Raw genomic sequence first — 12,428 nt, 5'->3', positions numbered from 1 at the left:
AAAGTGGAAGGTGCCATCATCCTTCTTGACGAGGTGGGGTTCCGAAACCCAATCGGTGGTGGAAGGAATGATAATAACTTTGGTGAGCATATCGGTGACGGCAGCATCGATGCGATCGTGGTCGAGGGGGGAACGTCGGCGTGTAGCCATGCAGATGGGAGCAACATCCCCGGTACGAATGACATGTTGTACCGGGAAAGAGACAGTAGCGGCATGCGTGGGTTGGGGGGCTAGTGACGGAAAACGAGCTAACAATTGGCGGACGGAGATTAACCGCTCTTTGGGACTGAGGGCCACCTGGACTTGGCTGAGGTGGGGGACATGGGGACTATTGTGTAGGAGGGGGATAGGGGGAGCTTGTGGGACAATCAGTTTGTGAGCATCGAAATCAATCATAGCGCGACGCTTGAGGAGCCAATCGCAACCTAAGGTGAGGGGGAAGAGTTGGAGGGGCAAGACATAAAAGTGGTGTGAGAATGTGAGAGTGCCTAAGGTAACGGTGCAATGGGCTTGCGTGTGAGAGTGGTATAGATGTTGGCGATCGCCAAAAAGGACTTAGATGGAAGGAGCGGTGGTTGTGGGGTGGCCTAATTGGTGAACTAAGGTGGTGCTAATTGAAGAGATACTACTACCAGAGTCTAATAGGATGGTGTGTGTGGAGTGATTAATGGTGGCGAGAGCGGTGCATACCTGTGAACTAGAAGAGGCAGATGCTTGGACGTGGCGGGCTGGCTCTTCCATCAGTACCCCGGAAGTTAGTTTCCCGGAAGCTCAGCCAACGATGCGGCGTCAATCATGGTTATCTGGGCTTGCTGCTTGTGAGATTGTTGCTGCAATTTCCGGCAATAAGGTCGGACGTGTCCATAATTGTGGCAGTAGAAACACTTCAGGCGTCCTTGGGCATCACGATTAGGAAGGTTTCAGCGAGTCTGCATCTGCATATTTTGGACGTCAATGTCCATGGGGGTCGCTCCTTGGTACTGCGCGCACAAGTCAGTCGATGGTGGAGGGGGCCATCTTGGTTGGGAGTCAGATAGCGTACAAGCTTCGATGCGTTGGGCAATGAGGATCACATTGTTGAAGCTTCGAGCTGATTTAGGTGAACACCAAATTGGCCTACTGGTTCGTGCGCTTGTTGTTGCAATGTCTCGAGTTGTTGCAATGCCGTCTGGGCCGAATTTTGATGGGCGAAGTTTTGCATGAGGAGATCCCAGAGGATCACCCAGTTCTCCGTCACTTCGTTGGCTTGTTGTATGTACCAAGTGGCAACGACATTTTCGAGCAAGGTGCGAACTTCCAAAGACTTGCGCTCGTCAGACCATTTGTGGTAACTTGAGATCATCTCAAAGTGATCCAACCATGCTAAGACATCCTTAGAGGGCAAGCCGGAGAAGAACTTTGGGCGAACCTTGGAATCGGGCCGATCTGGAGACTGATCATTGGTAGCGGAGAGGAAGGAGAGCATAACTTGGTTCGTGTGGCTGATTTGAAGCATGGCGTTGGAGAGGACTTGTAGGAGTTGCTCCATTTGGAAGGGGGGTGGTCGCTCAGGAGGTTGTGGGAACTCAGCTTGCATAGGGATATCGACTTAGTCGACGACAGGAGGGAATTGGGACGCCATGAACGAGGTGATAGTGGCTAAAATTTTACCCCGCTTCTCTACCAATTATGTGAAATGCACATAAATGGAATCCAAAACCAACTTGCTTAGCTTCTTACTTCCTATTCAATTTATAGTCGTACAAAGGTACCCATTTGGGTTGGCTCTACTTAGCTACATGCGTCCTAACAAGGGTATGCTAAAAGGGGCACAAAGGAACACATGCAGACCCAACATGAAGGCATGCACTTGCATCCAAGGGACACCACAATATATATATGTATATATATATAACAAGAGAGGAAGAGAGAGAGAGAGAGAGAGAGAGAGAGAGAGAGAGAGAGAGAGAGTAAATAATGGCTTTCATTACGAAAGAAAAAACACCACCATGATTAACTTACAACAAACTATAGAACCCCTTCTATCTAGGGATCTAAAGAAAACTACGACACCAAATTCAATGCCACCCTACACACCCATTCAAATGGCGAATATGATGATATGTGACCTGGCAGAGTTCTCTCTCTTCCTGGTTGAGATTTCGTGACTTCTCTAGCACTGTCAATTGCCACAAAATAAGTCTTTTTAACTTTAGAACATATTTTCTCACCCCCACTTGCGAATAAAAAATGAAGGCATTCCGCATATTCCAATTGAACCATAGCCCCCAATACCTCAAGAACTCAAAAATAATTTGAGAATGAGGCCTTGGTTCATTGTTCTCCATATGTGCAAAAACCCAATTGAAGGAAGATAGACGTACTCTGGTTAGAGACATCCACACTAAAATGATACACCTCCAAACCATCCTTGCCATCGGGCAGGAAATAAATCGATGCCTACTATGTTCCAATTCTACCGAACAAAAGAAACACAATCCTTTAGTAATGTTTCTTTTTTTTTAATGCATCCCCCAATGGTAAAACTCCAATCATAACTCTCGAAACAAATACCTTGGCTCATCAGGAAATAAATCGATGCCTACTATGTTCCAATTCTACCGAACAAAAGAAACACAATCCTTTAGTAATGTTTCTTTTTTTTTAATGCATCCCCCAATGGTAAAACTCCAATCATAACTCTCGAAACAAATACCTTGGCTCATAGCATTAATCGAGAACACCAACCTGCCTTGATCACATGAAGCCACCAAGTAATGGGCTTATGAAACCCCCATATCTTTATAACCCTTCCTTCCAACCACTTATGTTTGTTAATCAATGTGTGATAAGCAACATTTGTTGAGATCATAGTCAATCTCTTATTTCCAACAAACCTCCAATCAAGCTCTTGAGATCGTCCATCTAAATAAGGAATTGGCTCATACGAAGATAGTATTTGTTGCAACTTATCCCAAATAAAGGTATAACCTTTTGGAATACGAAATGTTGATTTGATTGTTCGAAAAGCCATTAATCTTTTTTGTGACACCAACATAGCATCCTTAATTGTTACCAAACCCAATCTAGCCATCCGATTAAATTGAAGGTTAAAAATTTGCTTACCTTCCCACTTCAATAACCTTGATGTCGCCAAAACCTCCATTTGTAATGAATTGGCACATCCCCTTTCTTGTGGGGGATGCCATTCCACAAAATCTAACATACTTTGCCATGATGTCAACAAATGATCAACTATCATAGACCCTGCACATTTGACATCCCTATCAGAATTAATTACATTCCACCAATTTGCTTCAACCTTCATGTTTCCAAGCTTTATTCCGTTCTTCTCTATAAAGTATGCCACCATTTCTGTCCAAGGTTGTACACCTTCAAACATAAATAGAATGAAAGTAAATTGGCGAGCCACCATATGCTCATATAGATTTAATATTGATGCCTCGCCAAGACGCTTCAGAGTACAAATATGATCCCATGCCAACCACGACAAGGCACTTTTCCCTTTTCTTTTCCATAACAACATTCGCATTGAGCGTGTCAATATTTCAAGAGCTTTCTTTGACCATGGGAGCAAAGGAAGATAATAAGATACCATAGAGACCATAATCAATTGGGCCACCTTAAGTCATACATGAAAAGGCCAAATTTGAGACCTCCAATACATAAACTTATCCTCCAAATTTTTGGACACCCACTGAATAAGTTTCACATGAGAAACTTCCACCCCAATTGGATATTCAAGGTGATGAAAAATCATACCACGATGTACTATCCTTCCTAACCACCCCAACCCCAACACATCTTGTTCTGTTCATGAAATGAGGACAGATTTATGTATATTAATTCTGAACCCTGAAGCATTTGAAAACAATTCCCACACATCTCTTGTCTTACTAATATTTTCCCGATTAGGTGCCAAAAACATAATATGGTCATCTGCTAGAGCTTGAACAATACATGGCTTCCTTGATGGCAACCTTAGTCCAAGCAATTCTTCCTCCATAGCCATATTGTGTAACTTAACAAGAATAGGATGTGTCACAATAGTGAATAGTAAAGGACTTACCGGGTATCCTTGTCTAACTGACCTCCGAATAGAAATCGGTTGTGTTACTCCTCCATTAAACATCACATGTGAAACTGAACCCTCCCCTCCCTAATGTGTATATCAACTTAGACATACGATCACCAAAACCCATATGAGACATCAATTGATTTATAAACAACCAATCCACATTATCATAGGCTTTCTCGATATCTAATTGTAGCAACACCAATTCTTGCTTCGAATCCTTTGCATAGTCAATTGCCATTTGAACATTTAAAATATTATGTAAAATGTCTCTTTTTGCTAAAAACCCATATTGAGCATTATGAATTATTGTCCATGATGAGATTGAAATTTACCTATGGAACCAAATCAACATCTCATCTTGTATGCGAATCCTTCCTAAGAAGGGGGTTATTAGTCTCTAGTAAAAATATCTTGATGTGAAAATAAGGCACACATATGTGTTCACCCTTTGAGGAAATTTGAGTATGATAATCACATTATCATACTTGTCTAACAAGTCATCATATTTCTTGCGACTTACCTTTTATGTTGAGCATGTGATAATTAAGTGATACTCATCCTCCATCAGGTTTTCATTGCATACCCTGCATTTCTTCATATTTGGGTGATGATGTCATGCTGCTACCTCAACACCTAACTTGTGTGAGCGAGTTCAGAAAAGTGTTCAGGCTCTCTGATAGTCAAGGCTCATGGGGGTAGTGAGAAGCGATCATATATGTTTTGGCATTTTTTTCCTTGTATTGAAACCAATATTGGGGCTTAATATTTGCAATGTACTATTCCAATTTGACATTTTACCATCATGAGGTTGTTCTCTCCTTTTCTTGATGCCACCTATTGGCCAAACTCACATTTATTCATCTCCATGTCTTCTCAACATAAAAATTCATTAAGTAATGCTTGTTGTTGTTTGTCTTTCTTCTTGTTACTTGTACTAATGTTTTGTGATAGGAACAATAGGTCTACCTTGTGCTCAACACCCATCTCAAGGTAGAGATGATACAATCTAGTGAGTAGTAGGTCATGCAAGTTAAATTTCCATGGGCCATTTGGGGTCATGTTGTAGTGACGTCTCATTAATGCGCGTGCGTGTCCTACTCGCGTGAAATAGGTACCTAAACTAGAGAAGGTGTGATGCCATGAGAGAAGACTTAAAACCCCTTCATGGGTCATCAGACATAAACTTCCCTTTTTTAGTGTGAATAATGTTTTTGGGTGATTCTATTCGAGTTGAGGGGTCGTTGGACTCAAAGGCTCGTTAGACCCAAGGCTTGCTAGAATCGAAGGCTTACTAAAGTCAAGCGCTCACTAGACTCGAAGGCTCGCTAGACTCGAAGGCTCACTTGAGTCGAAGGCTACAATCGATGGTTGGTCAGAGTTGAGGGTCGCCTTGATCCCAGGGCTTACTCCACTAGCTATGTGAATCAACCTCCCTCCCGTCCACCCTCTCTCTTTCAAAAGCACGGAAGTGGTTAGGATGAGATTAAAGTTACATCTGTTAAAGTCCAAAATATAAGCTTTTACAAGATACCCTTTTTGCTAAATAGAGTTTTGAATGCTATCACAAAATAATTACAAGCATGATTATAAGGTTAATCAAGGTAGAATGATTAAGCTAACAGTGAGGTTCCAAGCTACATACTACCAATGAGGTTTCTCTTAAGATCAATGGCAACACCGCCCTTTGTTAATGATAGTGAGAAAAGGCCAAAAAGGTAATTTCTCACTATTAGTGTATAGGTATAAAACTCAATAGAAATGAGGGTTTCGGTGTGCCCCCAAAAAGTTGTGTTTGTATTTTTCTATTTCTTTGTGTACTGTCTTCTGTGTGTGTTGTTCAACATTTCTTTGTAGGTAAAAACAACAGCTCGTCCGCCTCCATCGTTCCTCTCCAACAGTGGTATCAGAGCGCAGGACTTCGTGAAGACTGTGTGTGGCAGAAAGCATCCAACTTCTCTGTTTTTATCCCTCTGCGAATGCTATTTTTCAAGAACTCAACAAAGATAATATCTAGTACATGTTTCTATGTGAACTTTTTTTTCCATGCCTATTTTTGGGGAAAATAGACTTTTGGTGAAAGGTATCCTTCCTCCACTAAACCTAGAAACAGAGAGGACTCACTGTTTCTAGTATACAAAAGAGAGGATTTACACGTGAAAACTTGCATTTGGTTTTTTTTTTTCAATCCTCGCTCACTTGATGCGAGATTGTGACATTGGCAGTTACGTTGTCGTGAAGATCCGTCACTAGGTGCGGATCGTGAGGCGGAACCACCGGGGTCCTGGACAAGAAGGATTCGAAGTTTGCACTAGCTTTAGTGAGAAAGTATTTAAGATAGATTAAAAGAGAGAGAGAGATTAAGATAAAGATTGAACGCTTGACTTTAGATTTGAGAGACAAGATATATCAATAGGATAATGAGTTTTCTTATTATTTTCCCCCAAAAATTACATTCCAATTTTTTTTACCTTAGTCCACACTTTCTTGATTCCTCCACTCTTTTATAAATGCCCCCATGCATATGGTGCATGTGAGGGTGCAAGACATGCATGAAATGCATGCTTGCCATGTCATCATCTAAGCTCTCATGTATGAGAATTACATGTAAAAGCATAGTGGTAAGCCTATAAACTCTCAACTTGGAGGTGCAATGTTCAAGTCTTGCATACACCCCTTTTTTAAGCACAAAATACTATTAGGCTTTTGGTCTTGTAATTGCACCAAATATTTCTAAGACACCATGTACCGCGATCAACTGATCCGTCCAATTTGCACCCGTTTGGTCCGCATCCCTAGCCGGTTCCGTCACCAGCCGGTTGCCGCATCTCGATCCGGTTCCGTCACTGCCTCGCCGGCGGCCGGATGCCGGTTGCCGCCGGTCCGGTTTTGGTTGGCCAAAACCTTTGCAAGTAGCTAGGCCACACCCATTCATTTGATTAACTTAGTTCAAGTCTCCTTGAACTCTTTATGCTCCACACATAGACACAAAATAATAGCTTTTGGCTTTGCTTTATATATTGTAGGATCCTTGTTTGTCCTATCTATGTGGCACATCTCATAGGTTTGTTTTTCTTTTCTTTTCTTTTCTTTTTTCACAACTTCATACCCATATAACTTTACACTTAGATGACCGTTTGTTATGTAGCAAAGTGCATTCAAAAGCTCTTCAAGACCTCCATCTTTTTGTACCAAGATATTAAACTTATTTAAAATAGTATCTTCACTATTATTGTTTTATATTTCGTGAGAAGAACCACACTTGATTTCGTATGTTCCTCACAAGTTTTACACTATCGCCGAAAATCTTCACAACATCCACCCCCAACAAATTGCACGTCCTCCGGTACGTGCCAAAAAGAGAGAGTGCGAGATTTCAGCTACGATGATCAATCAGATTCTTCTACGTCCTCATTCACATCTGTCCTATTATCTTCATCATCGAGGTGATCGAGGTCAGGATCCTCATCTTGTCTTTTCTTGAAAATCTTTACTCTTTTCACCGCAATGGGTACGGCCAACCTTGATCCGTCTTTCCCTGCAATGGGTGTGGCATTATCGTTGGCACTTGTCACCACATATGGTCCGAACCATCTTCTTGCGAACTTTCTTGTTGTACTCTGTTGATTGTCAAGGCTGCTGTCGTAGACCAATACCCAATCTCCTTCTTCGATCTTCTTGGGACGCAGTCGATGCGTCTTGTCGAATCGAATTTTGTTCTTCACTCGGGCTGCCTCCATCATCTTTCACGCTTTTTCTAGATCTTCAGGTCTTCTTTCAAGTTGCCTTATCCGTGCCGCTAATAACTCTTCTTGGCTCATCTCGTTCTCCCATGGTATCACTACCCATGAGACAATCGTCCTTTCGATGGGCATTACCGGCTTTTGTCCATACATAAGATCCGTTGGCATATACCTTAACACCGAGTTGTGTGTCGTTCTGTTAGCCCACAAGGCATAGGGCAATAGTCGTGGCCAATTCCCGACTCGATCGTTGCATGCTTGTACAATGGCTTTGACGATAGGTCCATGCCCTCGCTTGATCTTCCCATTCACTTCTGGATTGTAGGCAATCATGAGGGAGAGCTTCACACCTAGTCGTTCAAAAAGCTCCATTGCTTCGTGTGCATCCAACTCCCCTCGGTCGGCCACTATCTTTCCCACACATCCGTATCGGCAGACAACCTCTTCGAGTAGAAATTTGCAAACTGCCGACGTCGTCTTATTTGTCAAGGCCCGTCCTTCCACTTGATTTGTCAAGTCTTCTCTTGCTAGAGCTAAGTACTTCATTTGTCCCACTCCCATTGGCATTGAGACTAGATCCACCATCCATTTGAAGTGTATGGTGAGCGGGTATGTCGGTCGTAGCTCATCACGATGACGTATATTCGAATGTACTTGGCATGTTTTGCATGTGGACACGAAATGGAGTACATCTTTGTACATTCTTGGCCACCAGTACTTCTCCTTCAACTTCTCGAACGTCACCCATGTTCCTCTATGACCTGACCAGGCACTCTCGTGGAATTCGGTCATTTGCATCACTTGCTCTTCTTTCTTCACCACCACTCGACATGGTATTCCTATCCTTCTTTTTGGGTGTCGCCAAAGGAATCCTCCCTTCAAGAAGTATTGGTAAGCTTTCTTTCGGATTCGTAGGGCCTCCTCCTTTGTCAACGAAGCATCCGTTGTCATTGTTCTTAGGAATCAACCGATTAGTAACCACTCCCCTTCGTACTCGTCCTCATTGAAGGCGTGGAGGGTTAGCGTGCCCTTCTCTTTCGCCAATAGTCGAGCCATCTTGAAGAAGCCCAGGGTGACGTCTTCATCTTCTGAAACCATGTCACCTTCATTCTCAAATCTTGCCCTGGACAACATGTCAGCCATGGTGTTCTTCTTTCCTGCAATGTGGCGGATCTCTGGGTTTAAACATTTAATATAAGCGATCCATCTTAGCATAACCAGATCTGGTGTCGCACATCCTGAGATCAACCCAAGGATTGAGAGACAATCTGTCTCAATTATCACTTCCGACCTGATCAGGTAGTCTTTGTCCGTCTTCACTACCGACACAATACCCCAAAGTTCCCGCTTCACTTGGGCGTATCCTCATTGTTGTTCCCTGAGAACCTTTGCTCCAAATTGGATGACATACCGCGCATTTTCTTCTCCTTCTTGATTGATGACCCACCCGATTCCGGTTGGGCTCGTATCTACAGTCACATAAATCGGCTTCCCTCCGGTATAGTCGGCCTTTCTTAGTGCTGGAGCTTCAAGAAGTAGTTTCTTCAATCTTCGCATCGCGTTAGTATGCTCGCTTCTCTATTCGAACTTCATTCTTTTCTTTAGTAGTTCATATAATGGCTCGACGACATGAGTGTAGTGTAGAATCCAGATATGATAAAACGCGCATGCTCCAAGGAACCTTCGAACCTCCGTTTGGTTTACGCATTCTTCTTTCATGTCTTGGATCACGTTCACCTTGGATGGCGAAGGCTTCCGGCCGTATGCTCAACACAAGTGACCTACCACCAAGATCTCCGGTTGCCCGAATGCGGACTTTTCTCCCGAAAATGTGAAATTCGCGTCTTCGAGCCTTTGAAGCACCTTCTCGTAATCTTTCATATGATCCGTGAGGAACTTTCTACACCCTTCCTTATCTTTCAATTCATCTTTCTCCTCATCCAAACATCCTTTTATCGAAATATCATCCAAGAATGGCATCGTGATGTCCGGGATGCAGTCCTTCAAGACCTTGTTCATGGCATTCACCATATGAGCCACCGAGTTCGTTGCACCTTGAGGTAAGGTACACATCCGCATGAGCCCAATCGGAGTCGTCATGGTCGTAATGTCACGACTATTGATTGCCAACTGGAATTGGTCATACCCGGAGTAGAGATCGCCAATAGAGTAGATGAACCGGCCCGCAAACGCTTTGGCAAATTCATCCACACCTAGTCCGATTCTAGCATTCCAAATTGTCACCTTGTTGACGTGTTGAAGATCTTGGATGAATCGCAATGATCCATTCTTCTTCGGCACCGTGAACCACCTATTAGAATAGGGAGCATTCGGCGGTTCCAAAATTCCCATATCCACCTTCTCCTTTAAGAGCTCGATCAGCTTCAGTAGGTGTGCTCTCGGAACCGGTATCGGTTTCAAATTCCAAGGCACGTGCGGTACCGTGAAGATTACCATTGGCTCTATTGTCCTTGGATCAGCACATCCAATTTCTTGTGGGAAAAATGCGAAAGCCTTCCCATGTCTCTCAAGCATGTCGCAAAACATTTGCTCCTCTTCAGGGAGGAGGAAATCCTCCCTTCCAACTCATAGCTTTCCTTTCATCTCTTCGGTGAAGACATGACCTATTGCCTTTGGATCTCTTAGGCTTGGATCGTTAACAACTTCCTTCATCTTTTGCCAGCTATCTTCCGGTAGCGGAACCGTAACTGGCTTGATCTTCCAATCCACTGTTTTATATTGTGTTGATGTTAGCTTCCTTCATCAAGATGCTTCGATGATAGTCATCGATGATAGCGTACATGTTAATGGAGTTAACCGAAACCATGTGTCGATCGTGAAGATAGCTCAAGTCCACGACGTCCTCGATTTCGCCGATGGTGTTGTTAAATGAGGCTTCTTCCATAATATGAGTCACAAACTCTTCTTCTTCTATTATGTTTTCTTCTTTCAGCATCTTCTCGAAAACTTGTATCCAACGCTTGTCCTTCTTGTTGGGTAGTACTAGTTTACATGCGCCACTAGGTGTGACACATGTTGCTTCTCCTTGCAATCCACGCGCTCTACCTTCTTGTGGGGACTTTTGATCTCTCGGACTATTTGTGCCCCATGCTTCAATAGTCCGCTCTAAAAATCCGAGGTTTCGCCTCCAAGACTATCTCGATTTCTTTCATGATTAGCTCGCACCGTCAGGAATTGAACAGATCTTTGATTGTCAAGAATCTTGATTCGCACAAAGGTTGCTCCATTATCGAACACCTTGGTCTCCATCCGGGATGATGTGATATATTGTTGTTCTAGGATGACAGGATGCGAAGCCGATTCTTGTACAAAGAAGTGTTGATCCATCTTCACATCCCTGATCGTGACTTTAACATTTGGATAAGCTTCGTATAAGTCTTCTGTCACCTTTGTTGCCGCTTGAATCTTCCATCCGTGGTTTGTATTAATTGGCCATCTTCCATTTTTGTAGAAGTCGGTCGACATGAGGTTGATCTCCAAGCCATGGTCGATCAAGGCTACCACGGTCTCTTTCTTCTCCCCGATCTTCACTGGCGTCTCCGTTGTCGCTCATGCCCAATGAGGTCAAGTATAGTGGTTGTCCACCAAATCTTCATCGACTTCATCCCTTGCCATAGTTATGGCATTTGTTTTTGCTTTTAACGACTTCTCTTCTTCCTCGTCCGACTGTTGCCTTTTTCTCTTCACAAGGTCCATGATCGTATCATGGAACTCCTTCTTCTTAATGCCGAGCAATTCCCTCAAGGACAAGGTCACGTGGCTATCGAGAACACGTTCCTCGAGAATCTTCTTCAGATCTGTAGTCTGCTCTATGTCCGACCTTAGCTTATAGGTAGGCATAGTTCTTGTCTTCCGAGCGGCCAACCTTCACATGCTGAATGGTTTCTTCGACTCGTTTGCTTGACTCCCCTTTTCGGTTTGATTCTCGTCCCTCCGTTTGTAAAGCTCGACTCGTTTCCGCATTTTCCTTCTTTTACGCGTTCCCTGTTTCATGTCTTTTCGATGGGCCTTGCTCTTCTATTCTTTTCTCTTTTGTTCGACAAACACCTCGTGGTTGTCGCACATCACTTCCTTGTCATCCACAGGATCTGACCATCCGGTTATGCTTTGCACACTTCGGTCCACAAGCTCTACCTCGTTGGGAGTGACCTTTCCCTTGTTCTCATACTCAAGAACGATAGACCAAAACTTTGCTCCCGCTTTCGCAACTTCAGTTTTGTCTTTCCCAACTCTTATTCCGGCCAACGCAACATAGTGCATCGCATCCACATGAGTCGCCTCAGCATCCTCCATAACTTTCTTCATTCCCCCTCTTCCAAAATTCACTCGTAGGAGTCCTTTAGTCTCACTCGAGCAGATCATGTTGTCATCCATGTATACGATATTTTGTCGAATGACATCTCGAAGGCTTACACAATCCCTTCTCATGTGGTCCATGCTATCGCACCGCACGCATCTAAAGGGTTCTTTTCCTTTGGGGCCTCGACAATTCATGTTGGCTAGCGTGACCATCTCGAACTTTTTCAGTAGTTCTTCGATGATGTCGTCATCAATCGTCTTTTCTTCCGGGCTGCTTTGTTTGGGCGGCG

Source organism: Azolla caroliniana, unplaced genomic scaffold, assembly GCF_043228905.1.
Source record: "Azolla caroliniana isolate FFs.n. ecotype wild unplaced genomic scaffold, voAzoCaro1.0.p SCAF_8, whole genome shotgun sequence".
Lineage (NCBI taxonomy): Eukaryota > Viridiplantae > Streptophyta > Polypodiopsida > Salviniales > Salviniaceae > Azolla > Azolla caroliniana.
Note: the sequence above shows the minus strand (reverse complement) of the source record.